Raw genomic sequence first — 27045 nt, forward strand, 5'->3', positions numbered from 1 at the left:
ATGTTTGAATGGTGAGGGGAGTTGGCGGTCGTGCTGCTCTGGGTGGACGCGCCGGTGCGTCCTCTCGCGAGACGCGAGATTTCCGGGTATGCCGGCCCGCGCATGCGCATCGCGGGCCGGCAAAATTCAAAGAAGAAGTTCGTCATCAACCTGCCGGCCACGATCATTGGCTGGCAGGTTGATGATTTTCAAAAAATCCAATCAGCAGCCATTTAACCCCACATATTAGTAAATATGATGGGGTTATATGGCTGCTGTGCTCCTCTGCTCCTTCTTTTGGTTGGTTGGTTCCAGGAGAGGAGCAGAGGAGCACATCATCACTGTGAGTACCCACTACAGTACACTTAGCCCCCAGATCACCTCCCAGCACCCAATTAACCCTTTGATCACCCCTTCTTGCCCCTGTCAATCACTAGTGAAAAGGAAAAAAGTGATCAGTGCAAACTGTCACTTTTTTTTTTTTCACTGGTATTGACCGTTAGGTTTTAGGTATAGTTTAGGTCCCTTGGTTAGGTAGTTAGCGATCAGTTAGCGCCCAGCCCACCGCACCGCAGTCCGTTATTCGCTGATTAGCGTATCGCTAATCAGCATTTGTACTTTTATAGTATCTGAAAGTGATCAAAACTGATCACGGTCAGATCTATAATAGTACTAGTGTCACTTTAGTTCGCCCTCCACCCAAAACGCAGTGTTTGCCCGATCAGGCCTGATCGCTCGCCCACACGTGCGTTCGCCCACACCCGCCCCACCGCAGTGACAAAAAAAATTTTTTTTTTTGATCACTGCACATTCACTTTACACGCACTGCGGCGATAAAAAAATCTGTTTTGATATTTTTTATCAACCACAGCGGCCTCCGGTACTTCACTAGCCTCCCCTTTGTAAGACAGGCTTGCTTTTTTTTTCTTGGGTAGTCTCAGGGAATACCCCTAAATTTAGTTGCCCACATGTCTAACAGGGGGTATTCTTCTGAAGAGGCCTACAGGCTTCTGACCCAGTCGGATGAGGAGTGGGAACCCTCATCTGATGAATCCAGCGGGTCAGAATACGAACCTGTAGAAAGCAGTGGCTCTCTGACCCAAAGTTCGGACGGGGAGGTTGAGGTCCCTGATAGCAGCAGGCGTACCCGGCCCCGTGTCGCTAGACCGCAGGTTGCGCAGGATCCGCTTCAAGAGCAGCAGAGTGGGGCTGGTGCTGTCGGATTACGTGGTGAGGCATACACCAGCAGCCCAGCCCTTCCTGGACCTAGTACCAGCACTGCCGTACAACCTGGTGAAGTAGCGAGCACCAGAAGGGCAGTTGAAGCTGGTACAGTGGCACGTGCAGTAGTGACCCCGTCGCAGCCACCGCAAAGACGTGCCCGTAGAGCCCCTAGAATCCCAGAGGTGCTGGCAAACCCTGATTGGCAGTCCCCAACTTCAGCCGCACCCGTAGTTTTCCCTTTCACTGCCCAGTCTGGAGTTCGGGTTGAGACAGCTCAGATCGGTTCGGCCCTGGGATTTTTTGAGCTGTTCTTGACTGCGGAGCTTTTAGACTTAGTTGTGGCCGAAACAAACAGATATGCCACACAATTTTATAACCGCTAACCCGGGAAGCTCTTATGCCCAGTCTTTCCGGTGGAAACCAGTCCAAGTTTCCGAAATTAAAACTTTTCTGGGCCTCCTCCTCAACATGGGCCTGACAAAAAAGCATGAATTGCGGTCATATTGGTCCACAAACCCAATTCATCACATGCCCATGTTCTCTGCTGCTATGTCCAGGACACGATTTGAGACCATCCTGCGTTTCCTGCACTTTAGTGATAACAGCACCTCCCGTCCCAGAGGCCACCCTGCTTTTGACCGGCTCCACAAAATTCGGCCCCTCATAGACCATTTCAACCTGAAATTTGCAGATATTTATACCCCAGAGCAAAACATCTGCATAGACGAGTCCCTAATACATTTTACCGGGCGCCTTGGCTTCAAACAATACATCCCAAGCAAGCGCGCCCGGTATGGGGTCAAATTGTATAAGCTCTGTGAAAGGGCCACAGGCTATACCCACAAATTTCGGATCTATGAGGGAAAAGATCAGACCCTGGAGCCGGTCGGTTGCCCTGACTACCCGGGGAGCAGTGGGAAGACAGTTTGGGACTTGGTGTCACCCTTATTCGGCAAGGGGTACCATCTTTATGTGGACAATTTTTACACAAGTGTGGCCCTCTTTAGGCATTTGTTTCTAGAACGGATTGGCGCCTGTGGTACCGCGCGAACTAGTCGCGCGGGCTTCCCCCAACGGCTCGTTACCACCCGTCTTGCAAGGGGGCAGAGGGCCGCACTGTGTAACGAAGAACTGCTCGTGGTGAAATGGAGAGACAAGCGTGACGTTTACATGCTCTCCTCCATTCACGCAGACACGACAATCCAAATTGAGCGAGCAACCCGTGTCATTGAAAAGCCCCTCTCAGTCCACGACTATAACCTCCACATGGGAGGGGTGGACTTCAATGACCAGATGTTGGCTCCGTATTTAGTTTCCCGACGCACCAGACGCTGGTATAAGAAGGTGTCTGTATATTTAATTCAATTGGCTCTGTACAATAGTTTTGTTCTCTACAGTAAGGCTGGGAGAACTGGATCCTTCCTCAAATTTCAGGAAGAGATCATCGCGAACCTCCTGTACCCAGGAGGTTCCGTGGCCCCATCCACCAGTGTAGTTAGCCGTCTACACGAGCGACATTTCCCCAGTGTCGTTCCTGGTACCTCAAACCGACCGCCACCCCGAAAAAAATGTCGTGTCTGTAGCAGGAGTGGAATAAGGCGTGACACCCGCTATTTCTGTCCTGACTGTCCTGACCACCCTGCCCTATGCTTTGGAGAGTGTTTCCGGAAGTACCACTCACAGGTACACTATTAGCATAGGGATCATCTCACCAGGATAGGCACACAGGGCTATTAGGGCCCATTCACTCACTGCTGCTGCAAACGTCTCCTTTCACATGGGACAAAGTGCATAACGCACTTCGCCACATCTTTGGGCGATTTGCGCTTTGCACATTGACCCATGGGGAAGGAGAGGTTTGTTCTATAAAGGTAAAAAAAAAAAAAAAAAAAAACACCAGTAAGCAAACACGTTAATGTTTAGTTCAAAAAGTTAAAGTTACATGTTCTGTTCCAAAGTTAATAAAATTATTGCGTTGTGGCCTGGTTTTTTCTTTTTTTTTTTTTTTTTGTCTTTTTACCTTCCAGGTGGACCAACCGATCGACCAGCTGCAGCACTGATGTGCATTCTGACAGAAGCATTGCGCTGCTGTCAGATTACACGCAAGTCGGTGTATGCGGCGCTGCAAGACGGGATTTTCTCCTCTGCAGTGACAGATACGTTTGCCGAGGCATACGAGCTGAGGAGGAGGCGGCGTTCCTATGCTTTGGCAAACACTTTGTATATATATAAAAAAAAAATTTAAATCCCGGCAATGATTTATTCATCCACATCGATTGATGCGAATGGAGAAATCTGGTTTGCCAGGGCATACGAGCTAAGTGGGTATGGATGTAGGGCGGAGCTCCTATGTCCTGGCAGACGCCTTTCCCCTCCATTTTTTTTTTTGGGCAGAGATTTTTTCATCCACATTGATCGATGCGAATGAAGAAATCTGTGCCGTTCATTTTTTTCTTTCAGCCCAGAGGCTGAACGGAAAAAAAAATCTCATTACCTGTATGCTCAATATAAGGAGAATAGCAGAAACTCCTAATGCTGGCCATACATGTAATGATTGCGGAGACCCTCAAATGCCAGGGCAGTACAAACACCCCACAAATAACACCATTTTGGAAAGAAGACACCCCAAGGTATTTGCTGAGGGGCATATTGAGTCCATGAAAGATTTAAATTTTTGTCCTAAGTTAGCGGAAAGTGAGACTTTGTGAGAAAAAACAAAAAAAAATCAATTTCCGCTAACTTATGCGAAAAAAAAAAAATTTCTATGAACTTGCCAGGCCTCTCATTGGATACATTGGGGTGTCTTCTTTCCAAAGTGGGGTCACATGTGGGGTATTTATACTGCCCTGGCTTTTTAGGGGCCCTAAAGCGTGAGAAGAAGTCTGGGATCCAAATGTCTAAAAATGCCCTCCTAAAAGGAATGTGGGCACCTTTGCGCATCTAGGCTGCAAAAAAGTGTGACACATCTGGTATCGCCATACTCAGGAGAAGTTGGGGAATGTGTTTTGGGGTGTCATTTTACATATACCCATGCTGGGTGAGATAAATATCTTGGTCAAATGCCAACTTTGTGTAAAAAAATGGGAAAAGTTGTCTTTTGCCAAGATATTTCTCTCACCCAGCATGGGTATATGTAAAATGACACCCCAAAACACATTCCCCAACTTCTCCTGAGTACGGCGATACCAGATGTGTGCCACTTTTTTGATGCCAAGGTGGGCAAAGGGGCACATATTCCAAAGTGCACCTTTCGGATTTTGCAGGCCATTTTTTACACATTTTGATTGCAAAGTACTTCTCACACATATGGGCCCCTAAATTGCCAGGGCAGTATAACTACGCCACAAGTGACCCCATTTTGGAAAGAAGACACCCCAAGGTATTCCGTGAGGGGCATGGCGAGTTCCTAGAATTTTTTATTTTTTGTCGCAAGTTAGTGGAAGCAGAAAGTACTAGCAGAAAGGTGGGGCCAGGTGAAAAAAAACTCATGACACATCCATCATAACTTAGATGAAACCTAAATACAGAAAGCAGCTAATGGTCATCGCTACAGCCAAAAACATGACGTCATGACTGTAGCAGTGCAGAGGATCGGAGTGGCGGCATTGGAAGTCATGGCTGCAGCAGTGCGGAGGATCAGAGTGGCAGCACTGGGACACGAGTCTGCAGCAGTGCGGAGGATCAGAGTGGCAGCACTGGGACACTAATCTGCAGCAGTGCAGAGGGTCAGAGTGGCAGCACTGGGACACGAGTCTGCAGCAGTGGGAGGATCAGAGTGGCAGCACTGGGACACTAATCTGCAGCAGTGCAGAGGGTCAGAGTGGCAGCACTGGGACACGAGTCTGCAGCAGTGCGGAGGATCAGAGTGGCAGCACTGGGACACTAATCTGCAGCAGTGCAGAGGGTCAGAGTGGCAGCACTGGGACACGAGTCTGCAGCAGTGCGGAGGATCAGAGTGGCAGCACTGGGACACTAATCTGCAGCAGTGCGGAGGATCAGAGTGGCAGCACTGGGACACTAGTCTGCAGCAGTGCGGAGGATCAGAGTGGCAGCACTGGGACTCGAGTCTGCAGCAGTGCGGAGGATCAGAGTGGCAGCACTGGGACACTAATCTGCAGCAGTGCAGAGGGTCAGAGTGGCAGCACTGGGACACGAGTCTGCAGCAGTGCGGAGGATCAGAGTGGCAGCACTGGGACACTAATCTGCAGCAGTGCGGAGGATCAGAGTGGCAGCACTGGGACACTAGTCTGCAGCAGTGCGGAGGATCAGAGTGGCAGCACTGGGACTCGAGTCTGCAGCAGTGCGGAGGATCAGAATGGCAGCACTGGGACACTAGTCTGCAGCAGTGCGGAGGATCAGAGTGGCAGCACTGGGACACTAGTCTGCAGCAGTGCGGAGGATCAGAGTGGCAGCACTGGGACACTAGTCTGCAGCAGTGGGAGGATCAGAGTGGCAGCACTGGGACACTAATCTGCAGCAGTGGGAGGATCAGAGTGGCAGCACTGGGACACTAGTCTGCAGCAGTGCGGAGGATCAGAGTGGCAGCACTGGGACACTAGTCTGCAGCAGTGCGGAGGATCAGAGTGGCAGCACTGGGACACTAGTCTGCAGCAGTGCGGAGGATAGGAGTGGCAGCACTGGGACACTAGTCTGCAGCAGTGCGGAGGATCAGAGTGGCAGCACTGGGACACTAGTCTGCAGCAGTGCAGAGGGTCAGAGTGGCAGCACTGGGACACTAGTCTGCAGCAGTGGGAGGATCAGAGTGGCAGCACTGGGACACTAGTCTGCAGCATTGCAGAGGGTCAGAGTGGCAGCACTGGGACACTAGTCTGCAGCAGTGGGAGGATCAGAGTGGCAGCACTGGGACACTATTCTGCAGCAGTGCGGAGGATCAGAGTGGCAGCACTGGGACACTAGTCTGCAGCAGTGCGGAGGATCAGAGTGGCAGCACTGGGACACTAGTCTGCAGCAGTGCGGAGGATCAGAGTGGCAGCACTGGGACACTAGTCTGCAGCAGTGCGGAGGATCAGAGTGGCAGCACTGGGACACTAGTCTGCAGCAGTGCGGAGGATCAGAGTGGCAGCACTGGGACACTAGTCTGCAGCAGTGCGGAGGATCAGAGTGGCAGCACTGGGACACTAGTCTGCAGCAGTGCGGAGGATCAGAGTGGCAGCACTGGGACACTAGTCTGCAGCAGTGCGGAGGATCAGAGTGGCAGCACTGGGACACTAGTCTGCAGCAGTGGGAGGTTCAAAGCAGTGGCACTGGAATAAAGGAAGTTTGCAGCAGTAAGTATAATTTATTTTTAATATTTTAATATTCCTGCTATTTACAAAAAAAATATTATTTTGCGCAATCCCTTTAATGATGAGTACAGTGCATATACTGTAGGGGTACATAATTCAGATTTGCCATTAGATTATTACCCATGTCTAATTTTCCTTTTAGCTTTTTGTCAACACAATTTAACAAAAAAATAATTTACAGTTCTAAGTAAAAAACACACATAAGTAAAGTCAAAGTCTAAGAAGGAAGCAATCTACACCTGGCAGTCGAGCCTCCATTTACAAAGCAGCAGCAAGGCTGTAAAACATTACTGAGACACCCGACTATGGTAAATCTCCAGCGGTAAACAATGTGAATGACAGCCATAAAATGGAAACTGGTATCATTTCATGAAATTAGCTAGTACCAATCAGCTGGAATTATCATTATATTGGAGTAAAATGACACCAGGAAGGCGAGTAGTTGACGGCTTTAGGGGAGCTAATTTAATGGTGAATCATTTAAATCACAAAGGACATTTCATGCGGTTGACAAAGTACTGACTGAACGCAGTGAAATATTACAGCCCTTAACGGTAGAATACCTGAAATGATATGTAATAGCATATACAGCAATCTGCTGAGGCAGTAAATGAGATAAGGAGATGCCATATATAGTTTATTTCATTTCAAACAATTAAGCTCATGTAAAGTAGTTTGAAAAATCCCCTTCCAGGTGTCACCGCTACCTGCCGATTTGTCACAAATGAACGATTTCTGATATTTGCCCAACTGTTAAACAATAGAGAAACTGACTAATCACATAAAAACTGAAATGTTACTTTACACCCTCCAACCTTTCACAATAAAAAAGGTGCAAGAGAGCAAAAAAATGGTGACCTAATGCAATTTGTAGAATAGTGGCCTGAAAGTTCCTTTACATGGGACAATTTACCAGCTGATCGTCAGGAAGGAAGTGTTCTTTCTTGACAAATGCTTGCTCGTCAGTGAAGGAGACTGCTGCATTTACATGCATTGATCTCCTCCACAGTATGGGGAGGAAAGAGCGCTAATGCCATCGCTCATCCTCATACATAATCATTATATGCCGGGCGCAGAGGCTGTTTAGTTGGCACAATCTGTTACCGGGAAGCGTCGATTTAGGTGACCACATGAAAGATGGAATAACCCCATTAATAACTCTATTGTTTCGCTCATTCATCAGGAAATCGGTGGCACCTTTACACTGCCAGTTAATCGCTAATGAGCATTCCTATGAACGCTTGTTAGCGATTATCTGGCCAATTTTTAGCCCGTGTAAAGGGCTCTTGAGTGTAAGCCATTGTGCTTCTACTTTTTTTCCCATCAGGAGCCCGTAGGCTTGCTGGGCTTTCTCTTCCAATGTCTCCATGCCTATAAAGATGTACTGGTTAGCAACGCGCAGAGGTCCCACCATCCCCGATGCCACATGTAATTCAACCAGAGCAACAGCGGTGTGTCCACCCCACTACTGATTGGTCTAGTGGTGGCTGGGCCCCTTTTACCTCAAGAGGTGTGTCATGATCGACTTAGATACTCTGATGGTGAGATCTAATCCCCATATTCCCACCTTTGCTCCTCTCAATGCAAGTACAGGTTTGTGTCTGATTCACTTTTTTAAATCTATGTTTATTCTTTATTCTTATATGAATTTATAAATTGAAGACTGATGTTAATGTATCTATCTATTTATTCAATGCTATGTATAGAAATTAGTGATGAGCAGCATAAGCAATATTCGTTTTCACGATAGTTCGCAACTTTTTGGCCTAATATTCGCAATAAATTTGCAAATTCTAGAATTTGTGATCTCCAGTCATTATTTTCTTGATTGAGAAAATCGGCAATGTAATATGTGCGTATTGCGCGCGCAATACAGGCGTGGCTCAATTTTGTAACATTTTACTTCAAGCTGCTAGAAGTTTCCTGAGACTGGAGAAAATGGTTGGCAGCAACTTTCATGACTGTGAGGTAGAACTCCTGATCTCTGTAAGTCATTTTACATAAAGCACTGTTTTTGATTACATTTCACATGCATTGCAGAACAATACCTTTATATGCAGATAGAGTGCTCCAATATATTCGCGATTGTGCAAATCGGCACTAATCTCTATCACAGCACAGTAATTTCTATCACGCTACCTAACACCCTGCACTGGAACCTATCAGCTACACCATACACACTGACTATCCCCCACTAACTATCTGTATTATATATATGAGCTAACTATCTAATGTAAGTGGATACGGAATAGGATCCAGATGCAAGCACAGAGCACAGCAATGTCACTGCTCTCTCTCTCAGAACTGCAAAAAAACTGCAGAACATGGCTTCTGGGGAGGTTCTTATATAGTAAGGGGTAGGCAACTTTCCTATTGGTTGCTAGGGATGTTGCTAAGATCTGACAAAGATATTGCAGCCTTCTCATTGGCCCACAAGCAAGAAGCAGTGAGGGTACTGATGAAAAAGCACTATATTCTAGATCTTCGTGAATTCTCGAAGTGACGATATTCGCGCTAAAAATTTGAGATGAGTGAATTTCTCCAAAAATCTATTTGGCTGGTTCGCCGAATTTTCCGGAAAAATTTGCTTCGATCCAAATTAATTCACAACTAATCGCATAAAAAATGGCTATTTCCGGGCTGCAGAGAACCTTTATATGGGTGTAGAACACTGTGCCTTGCAGTAACACGCATAAAGAGTGTGCTTTGGTAGTAAAATAATACTGAGTCAGTATGACATGCAGATGACAGGCATCCCTCTTAGAATCACTGTACACTTCACTTATTTGGGCAATCATGGGGCCAATACAGACCAAATAACTCAAGTATTAACTAAGCCTTACAGGTCAATGTTAGCGTCACGAAGAAGCGCACTCCTTTTACACCCTCGTTAGCTGATTCCAAATAGATGTCTATATCCTTCTCTCTAGAAATATGACAATAAATGGTTTTAACGCAAATAACACCAAATTTGAACAGCGTCTATTTTTCTCATACTGTACTATAAGAGGGCACTAAACACTTTCACCATATATAGCTGCAGAAGTGAACAGAGTATATATTTAACTTTTTCCACAGATATAAGCCACTAAAGGCTTTTCAGCATAGCACTTGCACCCCAATAACAAATTGCTGGGATGACAGAGCTGTATAATAGCTATTTGGATCCCTAAATAATCTTCCCTTCCCTATTTTATTCCAATGATGTTTTCTGTATGACTCTCCCTAGCGTCTGCAACGTCTGTCCCTGCACTAAGATGCTGTGAAATGATTCCTCCCTATCCTTAACATGCACTTATAAACTGCTTTGTTTTTCACAATGTTTTCTTTATCACTGGATAAATAGAACTGTAAAGAAAGCAATAAATGACAAAACAGAAAGCATATAAATCACTAAAACAGGAGGGTGGCACTGAGGAAGGAAAAAAATGGAACATGTAAAAAACAAATAAAAGTCGCCAAACTAGAGACCGAGAGATTAATTGCCAAAGAGAGTAAAACTAACCCTAAAATGTTCTTCAATTATATAAATGTTAAAAAGTATAAATCTGAAGGTGTCGGCCCGTTAAAGAGTAATGAGGGGGAAGTCGCAAAGAGCAACAAGGAGAAAGCAAAGTTGTTAAATATTTTTTTCTCCAATGTATTCACTGAGGAAAATAAACTGTCAGATGACATGCAGAATGTAAAAATAAATTCCCCAATTAAAGTGTCCTGTCTGACCCAGGAAGAAGTACAACAGCGACTTAAAAAGATTAAAATAGACAAATCGCCAGGACCGGATGGCATACACCCCCGTATCCTAAGGGAATTAAGTAATGTCATTGCCAAACCCTTATTTTTGATATTTGCAGACTCTATACTGACAGGGAATGTCCCACAGGATTGGCGCATAGCAAATGTGGTGCCAATATTCAAAAAGGGTCCAAAAACAGAGCCTGGAAACTATAGGCCAGTAAGTTTAACATATGTTGTGGGTAAACTGTTTGAAGGTTTTCTAAGAGATGCTATGTTAGAGCATCTTAATGGAAATAAGCAAATAACGCCATATCATCATGGCTTCATGAGGGATCGATCGGTCATGCCAAACTAATTTAATCTGTTTCTATGAGGAGGTAAGTTCTAGACTTGACAGCGGCAAATCAATGGATGTCGTATATCTGGACTTCTCCAAAGCATTTGACACTGCACCACACAAAAGGTTAGTATATAAAATGAGAATGTGGGGTACCTCAGGGGTCAGTATTGGGCCCTATTCTCTTCAATATATTTATTAATGATCTTGTAGAAGGCTTGCACAGTGGAGTATCAATTTTTGCAGATGACACTAAACTGTGTAAAGTAATTAACACTAAAGAGGACAGTATACTACTACAGAGGGATCTGGATAGATTGGAGGCTTGGGCAGATAAGTGGCAGATGAGGTTTAACACTGACAAATGTAAGGTTATGCGCGTGGGAAGGAATAATGCAAGTCACCCGTACATACTAAATGGTAAAACACTCGGTAACACTGACATGTAAAAGGATTTAGGAATTTTAATAAACAGCAAACTAAGCTGCAAAAACCAGTGTCAGGCAGCTGCTGCCAAGGCCAATAAGATATTGGGTTGCAACAAAAGTGGCATAGATCCCCGTGATAAGAACATAGTCCTACCACTTAACAAATCGCTAGTCAGAGCACAAATTGAGTACTGTGTCCAGTTCTGGGCTCCTGTGAACCAAGCAGACATAGCAGAGCTGGAGAGGGTCCAAAGGAGGGCAACTAAAGTAATAACTGGAATGGGGCAACTACAGTACCCTGAAAGAGGATCAAAATTAGGGTTATTCACTTTAGAAAAAAGACGACTGAGAGGAGATCTAATTACTATGTATAAATATATCAGGGGTCAGTACAGAGATCTCTCCCATCATCTATTTATCCCCAGGACTGTGACTGTGATGAGGGGACATCCTCTGCGTCTGGAGGAAAGAAGGTTTGTACACAAACATAGAAGAGGATTATTTACGGTAAGAGCAGTGAGACTATGGAACTCTCTGCCTGAGGAGGTGGTGATGGTGAGTACAATAAAGGAATTCAAGAGGGGCCTGGATGTATTTCTGGAGTGTAATAATATTACAGGCTATAGCTACTAGAGAGGGGTCATTGATCCAGGGAATTCTGATTGCCTGATTGGAGTCGGGAAGGAATTTTTTATTCCCCTAAAGTGGGGAAAATTGGCTTCTACCTCACAGTTTTTTTTTTGCCTTCCTCTGGATCAACTTGCAGGATGACAGGCCGAACTGGATGGACAAATGTCTTTTTTCGGCCTTATGTACTATGTTACTCTCCCTAGCACCTGAAACGTCTGTGAAACGTGTGTCCCTGCACTTAGATGATGTGAAATGATTCCTTCGTATCCTTATCGTGCACTTATAAAACACTTTTTTTTTTCACAATGAGGTTTGCTTTCACTCTCCCTAGCGCCTGCATAAACGTCTGTCCTTGAACAAAGTACGCTTGTGAATGGCAGAATCTAAGATGGCCACCGTATTTATAGGGCTGTGACATCACTAGTCTGGCTGGCTGCTGATTGGCTGCATGCATGGCATTATGGGTCATCCTGCCTTCCCAGAGTTCCTTGCCCCATGTCCTCACACGTGTAGCTGCCATTGTATCCACTATGTTAGGAAAAATTTTGCATTTTTCCTGAAATTCGGAACGAATAGAAATGTGGTTTGATGAAATATATTTTTATGATCTTTAACCTCTACTGACAAGGTGTCCTTTCTGCTGTAGCTCTCTGCCAGTAACTGTCACAGCTTCTAACAGAAGATATGGGTGAGAACAGTTGAGGACTGGAACTCTGCATGTGCATCCACCTGTGCTGCATGAGAGATTAAGGAAAATACAGACAGCAGGTGGCACTATACAGATACATTTTTATAGAATAACTCAAGGATGGTACTCAAATTTTAATTACATGCAATTTCAAAAGTATTCAGATCCAGGTACTTTAAAAAATGTAGAAAGTTTTGGCGGAAATAATCCTCTGATATAGTGGTGGCCACTACTTCACTTACCCTACCTGCCAGCCCGGACCCACCTGCTGTCTTCTTCTTGACAGGTCTGCCCACCAGTTCCCCTCTGTCCCTCAATTTAGGCTGTGGCCTGCTTGCAAGCAAGGTCTCTCCTTCTGTACTTTCAGGATGCATGCTTCCTTCATGTCTTAAAGGGCCAGCATGCACCTTTATCTTGGCTGGCATCCCTAGGGTACATAAGGCATCTTCCCTTGTGGGAAGGTGCCTCAGCAATAGGTTCCTTAGCTTGCAAAGGTCCTGCAAAGGTGTGCTGCATTCTATTCTGTTGTTTGTCCATATACCGACCTCTGCCCATTTACTGTATTCTGACCCTCTGCTGCCTGTCCTGACTTGTGCCTGACTTCTGCATGGACCCTTCACTGCCTGCCTTGAACTCCCGTTTACTGTATAGCATGTACTCCGCCAGCCCTAACCTTGACCTTTCCCAGACTACAATTTTGCCTGACCCCTTGTTGGTTCCTCTGCAGTGAAGTCCAGATGCTCGTACAGTGGTTAAAGGATGAATACCAGGGGACTGCCAGAATAACGCCATTAGGATTAACCCTAAGCCAAGACTGTTGGTTAACACAGTGGTTCCACACCCACTACTGTAACACCCCCTAAGAGAACTGTGCATAAACATCCATGATGTGAAGTGACGTGGTAAAGAACAGTAATTCAACATTTTCTCCAAACTAATGTTAGAAAACTTTTACTATAAGTTATTGTTTCAAAATTTGTTATTTAATTATAGAATGCACTTTTTTTCCAATGTTTTGTAACGGGATGTCTAAAATTTGTATCCCTTTTCTGATAAGTTCTTGTTATTTATCTCCATTCATAGTCATATTCTGATGTCTCTCCTGACTGTATATTTGTATAGCATTACGAACATAGTATATACAAATCTATGTGAATATATTCTGTCATCTGTCCTCATCCAATATTTACTATGATTTTAAACTTTACCTGATATTTAAAGAATTGTGACATACTATTCATTTCTCTTCATGCTTAAGGCAAAGCAATAACTAATTGATTTATAAATATTAATCTGAGTAAATTCTCATTTTACTTTCTAAGATGTTAAAGTAAATGTTATCAGCTCCATAGGGAGGAATGGACCTGGAAGTTTAAATATGAATTCAAATTCCCAGAGTCAATGTGCTCCATAAATGTGTTGAGGCTTTAAAGTCTACAGTATGTTATAATAGGAAGACTTTGAATTCTCTAAATTTTACTAATTCCTGTATGACAACATACATAAATACTTTGATTTATGATACACTAGCGTATATACCCAGAGTTGCCTGGGTGTACATCTATACAATATTTTTTTCTAAAGATATTTATTTGCTACAAATACTGTCTTTAGCCTAAAATCATTTTTTTAATTATTTATGTTTTTTTTTTTCTTTAAAGGCCCCCCACACACATTTATGTGTTGTTGGCCAAGCCCAAAGTTTTCTCAGGTTTGGCCAACAGTTTAAATGGACACTGACAGGCCTTCTGAGCATAATTAGATCTTTATATGCCCCCCTAGGTCTTATAATAAGTTTCCAATTCATATAAGTATTATCCCTGTGCGCATTGTAAAACGTGAAAAATAATCTTTATAATCACCTGTCCTTTCTGCCCAAGGGGCGTTCTTTGTGCCGCATTTGTGCCCAGCCCGTGCCGCAACTGCCGGATCCTTAGACACGCCCATCTCATTAGTATTCACTTCGCTGGGCGGTATTTTCCTGTCCCCGACATTCGGAGATCCTGCACATGCGCCCGCCACCCTCGCTCGCCGGGATCACATTGCGCCTGCGTCCCCTATTGAGGCCGATGACCGTAACTTCGTATTGGGCATGCGCGGGATCTCCGAATGTCAGGGACAGGAAAAAGTGAATTCTAATGAGATGGGCGTGTCTAAGGATCAGGCAGTGGGCGTGTCTAAGGATCCGGCAGTTGGGGCGCCATTATTTTCTGGCAACAAGCCGGGAGAGGCAGATTGTGAAGCACTATAATCACCAAAAAATGAAACTGACTTTCGTATATATGAAAATCCAAAAAGCTTTATTATAAATATATATGAACAATATATACATGCATGATAAAAAAGGCAGCACAAGGCAGGACACACAGATGAGGAGCAGGACCCAAGGAGAGGCCGGGAGATCAGTGCACCAAAAGAACAGGGAAAAGGAATGCTAGCTAAAAGAGCATACCACAGAACCTCATGGCAGCAATGCCCCAAACTAAGTAAAGAGGAGGCGATTATAAAAATTGAGGTTTGGGTGAAAGGACAAAAGTAAACATACCCTGAATGGTGCAGCGATCTCTCGGCCGACTCCTGACCCAACGCCGTTTCGCCAGTAGACCTGGCTTCTTCCGGGGATGATTGTGAAGCACTATAGTTAAATGAAAAGCTATGCTGTGATTGGTTGCTATAGGCAAAATGAAATCTGTGCTGATTGGTTGGTATGGGCAACAAACCGTTTGTCTTTTAGAGGTAGACTGAAATACAAGGGAGATATGAGACAGAGTGTGAAGCAGCGCCTCAGCAGTTACAGTTACATTAAGGCATACATTTTAATGCACTCTGTATCAAAAACATAGAGAAATTGGAATCTTCCAGAACCCTGGTAGATGGACCCGACAACCCCCCAGTATTTGAAGCTGAATCATGAAGAGTATATGTACCAAATTTGGTTGAGATACAGCAAGGCATGTAGGAGCCTATGAAGAGCAAATACATAAAGAAACATAGATAGATAGATAGATAGACATAGATTAAACAGTAGCAGTCCCTACATTGTGCATTCTGTGTACATAAAGGCTATTGTCACAAAGTCATGAATTGCTAATGCAATCCATGAAAGAGGAACTGTTACCGCAAAATGCAATAGAATCTGTAGGCAGCATGTTATAGAGCAGGAGGAGCTGATCAGAATGATATAAAGTTTTGTAGGAAAAGATTAAGTAAAACCTGTAACTTTTACTTTTATATCTTTGCTTTTTCTAAGAACTATAAATACAGGAAACACAGAAAAATTATAATCCGATTTTTTTTTTATATGCTATAAATAACATTTTGTCCCGAGCACTAGGTGCCTTCCATTTGTATAGCTGATTGTAAGACACTCTCCAGTTCCACGATCCACTGGGGCCCCCAGGGGTCCTCGTGGGGCTCGGCCTGTGGGGGACCCCGTTGGAGTAGCGGGACAGGTCATGCATGTGCCAGTGGAGTCTTCTGTTCGACTCCTTTGCAGGCAGACGCGGTAGTGCGTCTGCATGGTCGCCGAAGGGGAAGACCGCTGGGGTCTCAGAGGCAGATTAACCAGACTGGTGGCGGCACGCAGCGGCCGGTCCTGTCTCCGTTATCACCTGTGGGTTTCGTTCTGCCGTCCGTGCCGACGCGATCGTGTATTCATGCTGGGCCGCTCAAGAGGTGGTTCGCAAAAGTATACGCGGCCGAACGTACGAGCATCTTATTCGCTATGCCGGCCACTGACGAGGAAAATACCTGTACATAAATTCTAGTAGATTAGATGGCAGGCATGGGGTAAGTGACTAAAGACCAGCCTACTGTATGCCGCACAATTGTCAGGGATTAGGATCATTATATGACCTATGAGGAATAGACACATGGCACTTTGTGATTGGCTAGCAGGTACTTAAAAGGTGATCTCCCTGGCTGGTCAGTGCCCACTGCTGTTGTGACAACCCGGGTGTATGTCGCAGTCCATATTCTCCCAGACTTACCTGTGCATGACCTCTGCCTTCCTCGATTTATCTCTAGAGACTGCCTTAGGTACCACGCTACATGGACTAATACTGCTCATAAGAACTATGGCCTGGTCACTGGCTGTCCCTTTGGTGTTTCCCTGCACAGGTTATTATTCGGGTTAGTTACCCGTATATGCTTACTGGTTTGGACTGTCCTGCTGTTTATTTAGTAAATCCACTATTGTTTAACCTCTGTCTGGTTGCTTGAGGTTCTGCACCATTACACTGATTTTGTACCCTGCCTAAAGAGGTTTGATAACGGGTGCCACGTACCCGTTGCAGCCCCCCTGAAATTAACAAAGTGGCATGCATGTGGCTGCTCCATATGGGTATTCCAGAACTCCGTTCATTTTAGGGGGGCTGTAGTGGGTACGGGGCCCCCATTCTCATGATCGGTGTGGGCCCCAGCAGTAGGACCCCCACAGATCTAATATTTAGTGGATAACTTGAAACAACTGGAATACCCCTTTAACCCTGCCTGGCCATGCACAGGGAGGATTTTCTTTTCAGGACTAATGTAGGTCAGCTGGTCCACACACTGCTTAACTTATTATTGACAAATAGGAGGGAGTTGACTGCAGAATCAGGGGTTTGTTTGTAGTCTGTAGCCATGGAAACAAAGAACTTTATAGAAATGGTAGACACAAACGGGTAGGAGAATTTCATCAAGACTATAAGAAATTTTGCTTCATTTTTAGATGCAATGCATGGTTTTATATGTGAACATAGCCTTCATGATATTTCTGTTATGCTACCTAAAACATCCTTTGTCATTGTTGTATAGGTGGGTGATGATACTAGGGCAATTATTCTTCTATCTGGTAGGTGCCTAAATGTACTATTTTTTGTTATATAAATAGTAATATATGCAATTACTGGTTAACAAATTTACCCAAATTACCCAAGCTTTATTAATTTGTTATAAAGCAGTGGTGCCCAACCATTTTTCTTCTGAGGGACGCACTAGACATGGTATTAATTTCGCAGACCAGAACCAGGTAGCTTTGCCAGAAAGTAATGCAAACACTGTGAGGGGGCACATGTGAGCATTACTAAAATACATAATACGTAGGCCTTCAAATCTGCATTGGAGGCTGCTTTTGAAGCCTCTGTTGCAGATTCTGTCAAAAGACCAGAAGAAAAAGGCTTGTATGCACTTTGTGTCCGGTAAAAAGAAAGGATCCCGAACGGACACTGAACGGATCCCATCATAGCCGGTGGAGTCTGTTCAGCTTCTTCCCTGTGGGGTGACAGGAGGAGGTGGGAGCAGGGTCAGTAGTGGGGTGACAGGAGGAGGTGGAGGCAGGGTCGCTAGTGGGGTGACAGGAGGAGGTGGAAGCAGGGTCGCTAGTGGGGTGACAGGAGGAGGTGGAAGCAGGGTCACTAGTGAGGTGACAGGAGGAGGTGGAAGCAGGGTCACTAGTGAGGTGACAGGAGGAGGGGGAGCAGGGTCACTAGTGGGGTGACAGGAGGAGGTGGAAGCAGGGTCACTAGTGAGGTGACAGGAGGAGGTGGAAGCAGGGTCACTAGTGAGGAGACAGGAGGAGAGGGAGCAGGGTCACTAGTGGGGTGACAGGAGGAGGTGGAAGCAGGGTCACTAGTGGGGTGACAGGAGGAGGTGGAAGCAAGGTCACTAGTGGGGTGACAGGAGGAGATGGAAGCAGGGTCACTAGTGAGGTGACAGGAGGAGGTGGAAGCAGGGTCACTAGTGGGGTGACAGGAGGAGGTGGAAGCAGGGTCACTAGTGGGGTGAAAGGAGGAGGGGGAGCAGGGTCACTAGTGGGGTGACAGGAGGAGGGGAGATCAGGGTTACTAGTGGGGTGACAGAAGCAGGGAGGGAGCAGGGTCAGTAGTGGGGTGACAGGAGGAGGTGGAAGCAGGGTCACTAGTGGGGTGACCGGAGGAGGGGAAAGCAGGGTCACTAGTTGGGTGACAGGAGGAGGGGGAGCAGGGTCACTAGTGAGGTGACAGGAGGAGGGGGAGCGGGGTCACTAGTGAGGTGACAGGAGGAGGGGGAGCAGGGTCACTAGTGAGGTGACAGGAGGAGGTGGAAGCAGGGTCACTAGTGAGGTGACAGGAGGAGGTGGAAGCAGGGTCACTAGTGAGGTGACAGGAGGAGGGGGAGCAGGGTCACTAGTGGGGTGACAGGAGGAGGTGGAAGCAGGGTCACTAGTGGGGTGACAGGAGGAGGTGGAAGCAAGGTCACTAGTGGGGTGACAGGAGGAGGTGGAAGCAGGGTCACTAGTGAGGTGACAGGAGGAGGTGGAAGCAGGGTCACTAGTGGGGTGACAGGAGGAGGTGGAAGCAGGGTCACTAGTGGGGTGAAAGGAGGAGGGGGAGCAGGGTCACTAGTGGGGTGACAGGAGGAGGGGAGATCAGGGTTACTAGTGGGGTGACAGAAGCAGGGAGGGAGCAGGGTCACTAGTGGGGTGACAGGAGGAGGTGGAAGCAGGGTCACTAGTGGGGTGACCGGAGGAGGGGAAAGCAGGGTCACTAGTTGGGTGACAGGAGGAGGGGGAGCAGGGTCACTAGTGAGGTGACAGGAGGAGGGGGAGCAGGGTCACTAGTGGGGTGACAGGAGGAGGGGGGAGCAGGGTCACAAGTGGGGTGACAGGAGGAGGGGGAGCAGGGTCACTAGTGGGGTGACAGGAGGAGGGGGAGCAGGGTCACTAGTAGGGTGACAGGAGGAGGGGGGAGCAGGGTCACTAGTGGGGTGACAGGAGGAGGGGGTAGCAGGGTCCTCCTTCCAGCTCCTGCCGGCTTCCCCTACTACAGACCTGTACCGCTCTGGCGCGCGCCTATACCAACCAATAACAAAGCTGCTTGCTGTAAGGAGCTTTGCTACTGGTTATTACAGGCACAGGCAGCATCGCTGCGCTGCCTCTGCCGTTCACAGCACTCACTGCGCTGATGAATGTGGGGGAAAAGTCGAAGGTGTATTGGTATGTCTTAGACTTTTTCCAGGGAGTCGCACGGCCCGCATGACACAGCTTCGAATGCCAGATTTTGGCCCGCGGGCCAAAGGTTGGGCATCACTGATTTAAGGACCGGGCTCATTTTCACCTTAAGGACCAGGCCATTTTTTGCAAATCTGACCAGTGTCACTTTAAGTGGTGATAACTTTAAAACGCTTTGACTTATCCAGGCCATTCTGAGATTGTTTTTTCGTCACATATTGTACTTCATGATACTAGTAAAAAAAAGTCAAAAAAATTAATTTTTTTGCATAATAAAATACCTAATTTACCAAAAATTTGGAAAAATTAGCAAATTTCAAAGTTTCAGTTTCTCTACTTCTGTAATACATAGTAATACCCCAAAAAATTGTGATGACTTAACATTCCCCATATGTCTACTTCATGTTTGAATTATTTTGGGAATGATATTTTATTTTTTGGGGATGTTACAAGGCTTAGAAGTTTAGAAGCAAATCTTGAAATTTTTCAGAAATTTACAAAAACCCAATTTTTAGGGACCACTACAGCTCTGAAGTCACTTTGCGAGGCTTACATAATAGAAACCGCCCAAAAATGACCCCATTCTATAAACTACACCCCTCAAGGTATTCAAAACTGATTTTACAAACTCCGTTAACCCTTTAGGTGTTGCACAAGAGTTATTGGCAAATGGGGATGAAATTTGAGAATTTCATTTTTTTGCCTAATTTTCCATTTTAACCCATTTTTTCCACTAACAAAGCAAGGGTTAACAGCCAAACAAGACTGTATCTTTATTGCCCTGACTCTGCTGTTTACAGAAACACCCCATATGTGGCCATAAACTACTGTACGGCCACACAGCGGGGCGTAGAGTGAAAGGTGCGCCGTATGGTTTTTGGAAGCCAGATTTTGCTGGACAGTTTTTTTGACACCATGTCCCATTTGAAGCCCCCTGATGCACCCCTAGAGTAGAAACTCCATAAAAGTGACCCCATCTAAGAAACTACACCCCTCAAGGTATTCAAAACTGATTTTACAAACTCCGTTAACCCTTTAGGTGTTGCACAAGAGTTATTGGCAAATGGGGATGAAATTTGAGAATTTCATTTTTTTGCCTAATTTTCCATTTTAACCCATTTTTTCCACTAACAAAGCAAGGGTTAACAGCCAAACAAGACTGTATCTTTATTGCCCTGACTCTACTGTTTACAGAAACACCCCATATGTGGCCATAAACTACTGTACGGCCACACAGCGGGGCGTAGAGTGAAAGGTGCGCCGTATGGTTTTTGGAAGCCAGATTGTGCTGGACAGTTTTTTTGACACCATGTCCCATTTGAAGCCCCCCTGATGCACCCCTAGAGTAGAAACTCCATAAAAGTGACCCCATCTAAGAAACTACACCCCTCAAGGTATTCAAAACTGATTTTACAAACTTTGTTAACCCTTTAGGTGTTGCACAAGATTCAATGGAAAATAGAGATATAATTTCAAAATTTCACTTTTTTGGCAGATTTTCCATTTTAATATTTTTTTTCCAGTAACAAAGCAAGGGTTAACAGCCAAACAAAACTCATTATTTATGGCCCTGATTCTGTAGTTTACAGAAACACCCCATATGTGGTCGTAAACTACTGTACGGGCACACGGCAGGGCGCAGAAGGAAAGGAATGCCATACGGTTTTTGGAAGGCAGATTTTGCTGGACTGGTTTTTTGACACCATGTCCCATTTGGAGCCCCCCTGATGCCCCCCTAGAGTAGAAACTCCATAAAAGTGACCCCATCTAAGAAACTACACCCCTCAAGGTATTCAAAACTGATTTTACAAACTTTGTTAACCCTTTAGGTGTTGCACAAGATTCAATGGAAAATAGAGATACAATTTCAAAATTTCACTTTTTTGGCAGATTTTCCATTTTAATATTTTTTTTCCTGTAACAAAGCAAGGGTTAACAGCCAAACAAAACTCATTATTTATGGCCCTGATTCTGTAGTTTACAGAAACACCCCATATGTGGTCCTAAACTACTGTACGGGCACACGGCAGGGTGCAGAAGAAAAGGAATGCCATACGGTTTTTGGAAGGCAGATTTTGCTGGACTGGTTTTTTGACACCATGTCCCATTTGAAGCCCCCCTGATGCACCCCTAGAGTAGAAACTCCAAAAAAAGTGACCCCATTTTAGAAAGTACGGAATAGGGTGGCAGTATTGTTGGTACTAGTTTAGGGTACATATGATTTTTGGTTGCTTACACTTTTTGTGCGGCAAGGTAACAAGAAATAGCTTTTTTGGCATGTTTTTTTTTTTTGTTATTTACAACATTCATCTGACAGGTTAGATCACGTGGTAATTTTATAGAGCAGGTTGTCACGGACGCGGCGATACCTAATATGTATACAATTTTTTTTATTTATGTAAGTTTTATACAATAACTTCATTTTGAAAACCAAAAAATTGTTTAGTGTCTCCATAGTCTAAGAGCCATAGTTTTTTCAGTTTTTGGGTGATTATCTTGAGTAGGGTCTAATTTTTTGCGGGGTGAGATGACAGTTTGATTGGCACTATTTTGGGGTGCATATGACTTTTTGATCGCTTGCTATTACACTTTTTGTGACGTAAGATGGCAAAAAATTGCTTTTTTTACACAGTTTTTTTTTTTTTTTTTTTACGGTGGTCACCTGAGGGGTTAGGTCATGTGATATTTATATAGAGCCGGTCGATACGGACGCGGCGATACCTAATATGTATACTTTATTTTTATTTATGTACATTTTACACAATGATTTTATTTTTGAAACCAAAAAAAATCATGTTTTAGTGTTTCCATAGTCTAAGAGCCATAGTTTTTTCAGTTTTTGGGCGATTATCTTGAGTAGGGTCTCATTTTTTGCGGGATGAGATGACGGTTTGATTGGTACTATTTTGGCGTACATGCGACTTTTTTGATCACTTTTATTACCTTTTTTGGGAAGTAAGGTGGGCAAAATTTCAATTTTCTCATAGTTTTTATTTTTTTATTTTTATGGCGTTCACTGTGCGGGGAAAGTAACATGACCATTTTATAGATCAGGTCGTTACGGACGCGGCGATACCTAATATGTGTAGTGTATTTTATTTTTTTAATTTTTATTCAGTGATAAATGTTTTTTTTTTTTATCTTAACTTTTTTCACTTTTTATTTGATTTTTTTGACCCAGACCCACTTGGTTCTTGAAGATCCAGTGGGTCTGATGTCTGTAAAATACAGAACAGAACCTATATAGGTTTCTGCACTGTATTTTACTTACACTGAACAGGTCTATGCTTTCAGCACAGATCTGTTCAGCACCATGGACAGCAGGACGCCTGATCAGGCGTCCTGTTGCCATGGGAACCTTCCCCGTCTGCTCAGTTATGGTCAGAACTTCGCAGACGGGGAAGGGTAAGGACGGGGTTCTGGGGGGGCTGTCTGGGGGCTCTCTCCTTCTCCCATCGGGGGGCTGCAAAGGCACAGCAGCCCCCCGATCGGAGAGGGAGGGAGCTCCCTCTTACTGTTAACCTTTTCCATACAGCGGTCCGTACGGACCGCTGTATGGAAAGGGTTAAACGGCTGACATCGCATCAACGATGTCAGCCGTTTATACCAGGGTGCCAGCAATGTGCTGGCACCCTGGTATACCCACTGTACACCAACGATTATGCAATGGGAGGCGGGCGGGGGATCGCGATCCCGCCTGCCGCACCGCCCGCCTCCCGCAACGCCCCCACTGCATGCGACACCCCCCCTGCACCACCCGCCGCCATCAAATCGTGCAGGGGTGCAGGGGGGGGTTAACAATATTGATTTCGGGCACTCTGAAGTTTCTGATCCCCGCGGTCAGGGACCGCGGGGATCAGAAACGGCAAAAAGCGCAGCAAACCGCAGGTCTGAATTGACCTGCGGTTTTCTGCGATCGCCGATACGGGGGGGGCAAATGACCCCCCCCTGCGTTGTTACGGGATGCCGGCTGAATGATTTCAGCCGAAATCCCGTTCCGATTAACCCCAGCGGCGCCGGAATTAAGATTTTAAGTTAGGACGTACCGGTACGCCCTTGGTCCTTAAGGACTCGGGAAATAGGGCGTACCGGTACGCCCTATGTCCTTAAGGGGTTAAAGTATTTATCCATATGACAATCCCTACTGAGTATGTCACTGCTGGAAAAAGTTTTTACCTTGTAATATAAACTGATGACACCAGAAATATCAGGCAAAATATCTTTCTGTGGATCTTCAGGTCATTGAGCTGACCCTGCAAAAATATCATCTTCATTATTCATCCCATTTCTGAAGCTTTTCAGAATATGCTAATAATAACAGCTGGGCTTTGCTATATTATATGAACACCATTAAATGCATGGGCTACAACTTGGGTTATATACAGTAATTCACTGTTTAGAGGTTTACCAAAGCTATAATAAGCCAAATCAAATGTTAATAGGGAACATAATCAATCTTTTTATCTTCAATATAATACATATTTTTTCAGTTGCCTTTTTATGTCATCTTAGGAATAAAACAAAAGTTTTTAAAGATCAATTTTAATGCATCACATAAAGTTTGGTTACTCTGCTGGCCCCTGAATAAAAGTTTAAAGAAGTCCTGTGAGGGTTAATGCTCTGAGCACCATTGCTGGGCATCAGGCTAGAAGACACATCGCCAGGCAAGTGGTCACCCAGGTCATTAAGGGTGGTAATATATACAGTGTCTTGCAAAAGTATTCACCCCTTTGACTTTTTTTGTATTTTGTTACATTACAGCCTTAAGTTCAATGTTTTTTTAATCTGAATTTTATGTGATGGATCAGAATACAATAGTCTAAGTTGGTGAAGTGAAATATGAAAAATATATTTAAAAAAATATTGTTTAGAAATAAAAAACTGAAAATTGGCACGTGCGTATGTATTCACCCCCTTTGTTAGGAAGCCCATAAAAATCTCTGATGCAACCAATTACCTTCAGAAGTCACATAATTAGTGAAATGATGTCCACCTATGTGCAATCTAAGTGTCACATGATCTGTCATTACATATACACACCTTTTTTTGAAAGGCCCAAAGGCTGCAACACCTAAGCAAGAGGCATCACTTACAAAACACTGCCATGAAGACCAAGGAACTCTCCAAACAGTAAGTAAAAAAGTAATGGACAATGTTGAGAAGTACAAGTCAGGGTTAGGTTATAAAAAAAATATCCAAATCTTTGATGATGCCCAGGAGCACCATCAAATCTATCATAACCAAATGGAAAGTTGAGGGAAAGATGGATGATGCTAAATACAGGGATATTCTTCAGCAAAACCTGAACCACTCCATGCATGATTTGAGGCTACGATGGAGGGTTACTTTCCAGCAGGACAATGACCCCAAACACACTGCTAAAGCAACACTTGACTGGTTTAAGGGGAAACATGTAAATGTGTTGGAATGGTCTAGTCAAAGCCCAGATCTCAACCCAATAGAAAATCTGTGGTCAGACTTAAAAATTGCTGTTCACAAGCGCAAACTCTAAATTAAATAATGCAAATCCTCAAACAATCCATGTTAATTCCAGGTTGTGAGGCACCAAAATACGAAAAAAGTCAAGGGGGGTGAATACTTTTGAAAGGCACTGTAGTAACAAATTCAAAAATGTAATCATACAGTATTAAGGGAGAAGTAAAGGCAGGCAGGGAAATAAGATATTAAAGGACAAAATAGGAGCACGGTTAGGAACAAAAATAGACTCTAAGCATTATAGATGGCACCAGCCATGTGTCAGGAAGAGATTAAAATAACAGATGAAGCAGGGAATTCCATAAAATTTGCTAAATTTGTATTTTATAGGGAGCTTTTAAAAGATGATACTTCACTTAACAATTTACCATCTACCATAAGCATCATATAAAAGTGATGTTCTGCCGTAGTCTACGTAGATGGATGTGTGGTTATTACTTATCTCTTTTGAAACCATTATTCTTGCAGAACCTATATAATTTTAAACCTCAACTTCAGGCTCAATAACCCTCAGGTTGCTACAGAAGCTTCAATATCAGTATATTTGTTTGTCCAATGAACATTGTATTTTGCATATTTTACTGTACATTACAAGATACTGTCCATCCATGTAAAATCATTATAGGGGTTTTCCAGTAAAAATAATTTTTTTCAAGTGCCTTCAGCATTTCTGTAAAACAGAAGATTCATACTTATTTGTTCCATGCCACTCTTGTCCTCCACTGTCTCCATCTTACTGTCTCTGCTCTGCACATGCACCTCTCCAGCCAATGACTGGCTTTAGCGATGATGTGGCCACAAGCATGTCACCACTGAAGCCATTCATTGGCTGGAGCTGTGCATGTGACCATGCCGATAGCCAGCTGGATGTAAACAGTGTGGGGTCTGGAAGATGGAGACAGTGAATGACTGGAGCGGAATGGAGCAGGTAAGTATGAATCTTCTGTTTCAGGGCCATGATGAGGGCACGATAAAAAATAATTAGAATTATTATAATTATTTATCATTTATAAAAATATAATATTATTATTTTTATAAAAATAAGTGAAAAACCCCTTTAAGCTGGAGTACATTTTTCATTAAGATTTTATCTTTCAGCAGCGAGTGTCATAAAATCTAACTGCAGAGTTACTGACAAATGGCGCTCTCAAAGAAAACGCAATACAGTCAGCTTCTTTCACATTTCTGGCACATTTTTGTAATCATTAACCTTTATAGGTTTAGCTTTTTTGCTGCCAAAGCTTCTCAAAGTCAATTCTGTTTACTAAAGAATACTGTATCAAAAATGTACTGGGTATTGAGCACTGAATGCATCAACATATTAATATACGAAGCTGACAATTCAATTCAGTGTTGACCATCAAGAGACATATACTCTGGCATTTACTTCAAAAAAAGTTTGTGCACCTGAAGCTATTTAACCCCAAAGCAAAATCTGAAACCAAATTCTCCTCTCTACCATGAAGCATTTATTATAATACAGGTTCAGCCAAGCTAAACTTGATGGTTAACGTGTTAAGTAAAAAATGGAACAAAAAGGTCAACTAACTCTTTCAATGTATTTTAATACCAACAAAAATGTAACTAATCACCAGTCCGCAAAAATGCTGTGCTGCAGGTCCGAGAAGTGTTGTGGGGTCAATCATGCTTTAACCAGATATAAATATAGAGTTCGGACCGCGCATATCATCGAGGCCAGTATACAAACATTTTTTCTTTCTTCCTTCTCCTTTTTGAAAGAGAACCGAGGGCTGCAAATATCCTATTTGTGGATATCCTGCAACTAATAAAAGTTATAATAGTGTAAGTCCGTACGGTTATTTAACCTGCACTGCACAGATTATACTTACACGGCACTATATCAACCAAGGAGTGTATGTAATATCCTCCGTAGCTGGTTGGATTTGTTCTAACGGAGATCCACGTTCACATGCAGTCACGCAGGGTCTAACCACGGACTTAATTCAGATATACCCCAGGTAAATCTACTGCTATTTTCAATTTCTTTTCTTAGAGGTTTCTGTGAATACAAGTTCCTCCTACAATAGTGAAGCTCCAATAGTTTTTGATTTAAAAGTTTATTGGCACATACTCACAAACATGCTCTTTAAAATTCATATTTAAAATCCCAGCGTCTTAATCTTTGCCCGACCCGGGTTTCACTCCTTGAGCTTCGTCAGGGGCACACTTCATCTCTCCCTCCCCCCTACCAAATAAAAAGAAGGGGGAGGGAGAGATGAAGTGTGCCCCTG

At 44.2% G+C, this 27045-nt stretch overlaps 1 protein-coding gene across 1 annotated transcript in view; it reads right to left on the bottom strand.

Annotated features, from left to right (window-relative positions):
- The window catches only part of ARHGAP24 (Rho GTPase activating protein 24), a 680670-nt gene that overhangs the window by 585495 nt on the left and 68130 nt on the right, over positions 1 to 27045 (bottom strand). The gene's annotated exons all lie outside the window — the stretch shown is intronic.

The sequence above is a fragment of the Bufo gargarizans genome, chromosome 1 (genome assembly GCF_014858855.1).
Source record: "Bufo gargarizans isolate SCDJY-AF-19 chromosome 1, ASM1485885v1, whole genome shotgun sequence".
In the NCBI taxonomy this organism is placed as follows: domain Eukaryota; kingdom Metazoa; phylum Chordata; class Amphibia; order Anura; family Bufonidae; genus Bufo; species Bufo gargarizans.